Source organism: Bos indicus x Bos taurus, chromosome 10, assembly GCF_003369695.1.
Source record: "Bos indicus x Bos taurus breed Angus x Brahman F1 hybrid chromosome 10, Bos_hybrid_MaternalHap_v2.0, whole genome shotgun sequence".
Taxonomy (NCBI): domain Eukaryota; kingdom Metazoa; phylum Chordata; class Mammalia; order Artiodactyla; family Bovidae; genus Bos; species Bos indicus x Bos taurus.
In genome coordinates, this window is record NC_040085.1 from 53,397,237 (window position 1) to 53,402,907 (window position 5,671).

General features: G+C 40.2%; 1 pseudogene; it reads right to left on the reverse strand.

Annotated features, from left to right (window-relative positions):
* Nucleotides 1–1,140: 1,140 nt before the first annotated feature.
* Nucleotides 1,141–1,797, reverse strand: LOC113899638 (annotated as a pseudogene).
* Nucleotides 1,798–5,671: the final 3,874 nt, after the last annotated feature.

Genomic DNA, 5,671 nt, shown 5'->3' on the forward strand with positions numbered 1-5,671 from the left:
ACCCTGTTTATTTATTAAATCATTTGAGCAACTTTAGCACTGTCTGTTATGCCCAGAAAACTAAGGACTCTGCCTGCCAGTTTCCCTCACTCCTTTCCTATTGAAAGTGCTCATCCCACTTATTTGATGGAGCCTCTATCATAAATCCAGGATTTCTGGGTCCTGTATGTGAAACCAGTTCTGTCTCAGAGACCAGAGCCTTAGGGTTCTAGATCCTTCTCCATCTATATGCAACTTTTCTGCTCTTCAGAGTATAATTCTGTTCATTGGTTGTGCCTACATTTAATATAGTATCTGCCTTCTCTCCCATCCCAGATGTAATCCCAGAGTTAGAAATTCCCTTACCAACATCATCAGATGACTGCACAAGAGATACTCTTTGATCTCTGGGCCAGAAAGTGATGCCTCTACTGTCACTCTTCAGGACAATTTATTTAGGGAAGAGTTACAGAATGAGCAAATCCATCTAAAACCAACTTTCTTTCTTGGCAGCTGAGGACTGAAGGGTATTGTTTTAAAAGCCATCTTTAAGGCTCCAGGTAACTCTATGTTTTTCGGCTTCTGCTATCTATAGAGAATACACTTTCTCTCAGAGGACTAAAATATCATATGGTCTCTACCCTGTTGTTGGGGTATAGTTGTAACCACAGCTAGAATTTTATTAGTCTGAGTTTGATCTTTTCCTGTGTGTGTTCACTAGCTTAGTGATTTAACTGTTCTGAAATTACCAGAACCAAGCTCAGTAAGCTCCTGATTTGTACACTTGGAGGCTCCTTACAGGGTAAGAGCTGTGCTTTTTGGTTCTGCATCCCTAGCACTTTAGTACCCTGCCTGGAATGTAGTATTGTTCCATGAAATCACTCCTAGAGATAGACTCTGTCAAGAACTGTAAAGGGTCTGAGTTTTACCCTACTTGCAAGTTAAAAAGTTAGCCTGTCACAGTCTCATGGATGCTACTAGAAGTCATAAGACTCCTGAGTCAGAGAGAAAGTAGCTAGTAGCATCTGCCTCTTTAAGTTGGTTCCCCAAGACCTAGTTTTCAGAGGGTGATGGAAATAGGGCCACTTAGCATCTGTACATGAAGAACTCTGAGCTTAGGGAATCAGAATCTTTGTTTTCCTTTGCAGAATTGTTATGGCTTTACATAACCAAATAAAACTCACACATGAGCTCTCTCTTCATTTCTTCACTGTGCCTCCTGGCATTGGGATTGGTGACTCACGCCAGCTGGGCTGCTCTTTCCATGATGGCTTTGAGGTTCTTGAAGGAAATGTGAGTCATCTCAGCACAGTAAAATTTGTTGCACATCAGAAGCACTTCCAGCTTTGTGATGTTACAGACCAGAAACTCTAGAAGCCACTAAGCAGCGTGTGCTTCATTTTCTTGTTGCTACCATGACCAATCTTGGGCATCAAGATCTGGCACTTGAATCTTCTCTGTACCCTGTGGTCAATGTCTCTGGGTTTCTGCCAGTTACGCTTAATTTGGATATATCAGGCTGACTGGTGCTGGATGAAATTCTTGGTCTTCTTTTGGATGAGTTGGGGCTTCATAAAGTGTCTGAAAGCAGTCATGATGCCTGGTTGGAGATGGAAGCTACCTCCTCAGAACCTTTTATAATGGGTAGTCAACATGCCTACCCTTTACTCCAGAAGGACACATTATTGCCATCAAACATTCTTGAAAAGGTAGTCTGGGACAAGGTGCAGTCAGTGCCTCATTTATAAGACATGCAGAGATGGCAGTGGCCCTTGGAGAAACATCTCAAGAGATGGTTGAAGAAGCATGTGTAGGGCTCCGGGTCCCTGTCTCCGCCGCCGCCGTCCGCGCCTCCCGCCGCTGGCCCGCCCCGGCCCGGCCCGCGCCCCTAAAAAAAAAAAAAAAAAGAGATGGTTGAAGTGAGACAGAGGTAGCAGCAGTATGAAGTTCACTTGCTCTTGCCCACCCCAATCTCAGAGCCTCCAAGAGCAAGCAATTTTTCCAGTGTTTCTGAAAAAAGAAACACTCTGTTTCTTCTGCCTTCTACTTCTTTGGTAGGCCAATACTCTCTGCCTTGAATGCCTTTACCTATGTAAATATTATTCATCCTTCCAGATCAGAGTGAAACCCCAGGTCTCCTGTAAAGCATTCCCTGACCAGCCCAACTCACAGTGATTTCTTCTCCAATATTATAGAGTGATTATCATTATCTATATCAATCATATTGACACTTAGGAAGTAATAATAATATCAACAGCTCTAACATTTGTGCATCATTTTATGTTTTACAAAGTATTTTTACACAAAGCATTCCCTTTGACTTTCATAGCAATTTAAGAGACATGCATTGAAACATGTATATTATCATATGTGAAACGGATCGCTGGTCCAGTTTCAATGCGTGAGATAGGTGCTCAGGGCTGGTGCACTGGGATGACCCAGAGGGATGGGATGGGGAGGGAGTTGGAAGGGGGGTTCAGGATGGGGGACACATGTACCCCCGTGGCAGATCCATGTCAATGTATGGCAAAACCACTACAATATTATAAAATAATTAGCCTCCAAATAAATTTATATTTTAAAAAGAGACATACAAAGGAAAATACTGTATTTTCAATTTACAGATAAGGAAAGGCAGAAATTCAGAAATGTGCCCAAGATTACCTAGTTAATAAACAGGTCATCAGATTTAGCATTAGTTTCCAGGTTCATAATGGCTGCACCATGCCATTTCTTGTTGCTCTTTAAACCCTCAAATGAATTTATTTCACACAATGTTAAGTCTCAGAGAGACTTGATAGTTTCCCTCCAGTCAAAGAGTAGAGGAAGAGATTAGAGTTACAGCGGAGTCTAGTGGCTAAGAATCCTGAGTCAGACAAAACTGCTGTGGCAATTTCTTGGGGTCACCAGGTTTCCTTGCCTTCCAGAACACAGAGCTAAACCACATTTCCCAGGTTCCCTTGCATCCTAGATTTCTATCAGACTTGGTTCTAGCCCATGGGACGTGGGCAGAAGAAATGTCACTACCTCTAGGTCTGACCTTGAAACATCCTATTCAATCTTCTACGCTCTCTCTCCATCACTCCAGGCTGATTTATGGTGAAGAGATCTTGAAGCTACAACATGCTTAAGTCACAGGATGGAAGGGGCCTGTGTATATGAGTCACTGGTTAGAGGTGAGCTGCCTAAGAGAGCCATCTAATGAGGACCATATACACTGCACTTTGCCCCAAACAAGAAACATTTATTGTGTTACGTTGCTTATGATTTGGGGATTGCTAATACACTTGGGATTAAAATCCAGTACTGCAATCTACCAGTCTGGCGTGACCTTCTGTGTGGTACTTAGCCTTTATTTACCCATTTTTAAGATAGAAATAATAACAGTACATATCTTATAGAATGCTTCTGAGAATCAAATGAGAGAACACATGCAAAGGACTAAACACAGTGTCTGGCATAGTATAAATACTATTTAATCAATAAGTATTAACTTTTCATGTTATTATTTCTAACACATTTTCTGCTGGTTCCTAGCAAAATTTTGAATTTCTGTCTTTCCAACTTGTCTTAGAAAAGACAGTCCGTCCTCTCACTCTGATTACTTTATGATAATGAGAATGAGAATGGCTCAGGGTTAGTCAGGGTTAGAGTCAGTCTGCCCACAGACCTCATTTTCTAGGTGTCCTGCCAATCCATTCTTTCCTGCCCCTATGGATTTAAAAGCAGGGGGAAGGGAAGTCACCTGGTTGCCTAGTGGTTAGAATTCCAGGCTTTCACTACTATGACCTGGGTTCAATCCCTGGTTGGGGAACTGAGATTCCACAGGCCACTTGACAAATATATATATATACACACACAAATTATAAAGCTATTTCCATTTGAAAAAATAAAAATCTTCTGAAACTTTCTGAAGATCATACTAGAAATACATATTTCTAACTAAAGGTGAAATTTGATAATTCTTAGTCTTAATATTCACAACAATTTCATCAGTTGTGTGGTTGGGTCATTTAAAACGATACAACTAAATCTTTGAAGTCAAAAAATTCTGTTCTTTGGGTGATAAGGATGTGTCAGTGTAAATTCATCAGTTGTAATAAATGCATGACTCTGATGGGAATTCCCTGGTGGTTCAATGGTTTGGACTCCAGGTTTGGACTCCAGGCCCAGGTTCCATCCCTGGTCATCATGCAAGCTCTGCAATGTAGCCAAAGTGGAAAAAAAAGTATGACTCTGGTGAGGGATGTTCATAACAGGAGAGGCCAATCATGTGTGGAAGCATGGGGTATATGGGAACTCTCTGTAACTTTCCACTCAATTTTGCTGTGAACACAAAATTACTCTAAAAAATAACATTCTAGTCACCATTACTGAATTGAACTTATCATTGTAAATACTTTCTCTAATGGGATAATTATGTTATTAAAAAGACATTACCAGAGTTTTGTCTTGAGGTGGTTGGCACAGAGTATTCCCAGTACATTTTTTTTTTCTCTAGTTGGTGACAACATAAACTGAAGTACAGATTGAGCCACCTCTCTGACACTTGGGAAGCTGCTGACAGGACAGATGAAGGCCTGTCATGGTTGATTTCATTTTATGACGTGTAAATGTGTCCAGCCCACCCACAGCAGTTCAGGGAATTAAAAAAGGATCCCAGGGGTATGCAGCAAGAACACTTCTTGCATGATCAGATTGGGAAGGTAAAGAGTGCTTCTTTGAAGATTATGCTTAATGGCCCAGGGTTAAATATAGGCCATAGGATAAAGAGCACTTTTCATCCACCCTCCTGTCAATTATCCTGTTGCTTGCTCTCATCTTGTCTCCTGAGCAAGGAAACATGGGAAAAGTTATAGGCTCTGAAATCAGTCAGCCTTGATTCAAATTCCAGCTTGACACCTTGGCCAGATTTTAACTTTTCAGACATTTGCTTTACTCATCTGTAAAATAAGAATACCATAGCACTAACCAATGGTGAGTATCTAGGAATTTTTTTGTGCTTTGCTGTTGAAAGATTAAGAACAAGATTTTGTTATAAATTTGGAATAAGGAAAGTATACCAATCCAAAAAATCCCAAGGGACTAATCACAAGGCTGGTAACAGGATATTTGAGTACAAATAATCAATTTCTCGATTTCCCCAACCTCTCCTTAACCCCTTCACCCTTCTAATACTAAAAGTTATACACACTGGTTTGGAATATGAAATATTTTATCAAAATATACTCATTTTCCATGTTTTTAAGGAACTGTCATCTTGGGATTGCTGGTGGTTTTTTCCCAGTTGTTTACCATTAAACAGAAAGCCTATTGAGATATTTATAAACCCATTAAATTTGAAAAGTCATTTCTATTTTCTTTTTTTTTCCTGGCTATTTTCATTTTAAAACTGATTTACCATACAGTCTTATTCTAAGAAAAACTTTCAATGTGCTTACATAAAATATTCTGAAGTTATAATTTAATACACTTTTATCTGGTCCAAGTGCTAAGAGGTTTAGTCCAGTCCAGGTTAATCTGTGTTCCACAAAGCACAGTGGTTCAATTCTGGACCTAAGGAAGGTTTGATCTAAAACTTTGGCACTCTCTACCAGCTCAGAGAGATTCAAAGCCTTGGTTTGGCCTAGAATTGAACTAGTCCCTCCGGAAATCTCCAATGAGAATTTACCTAAAGAAGATAACATCAGAC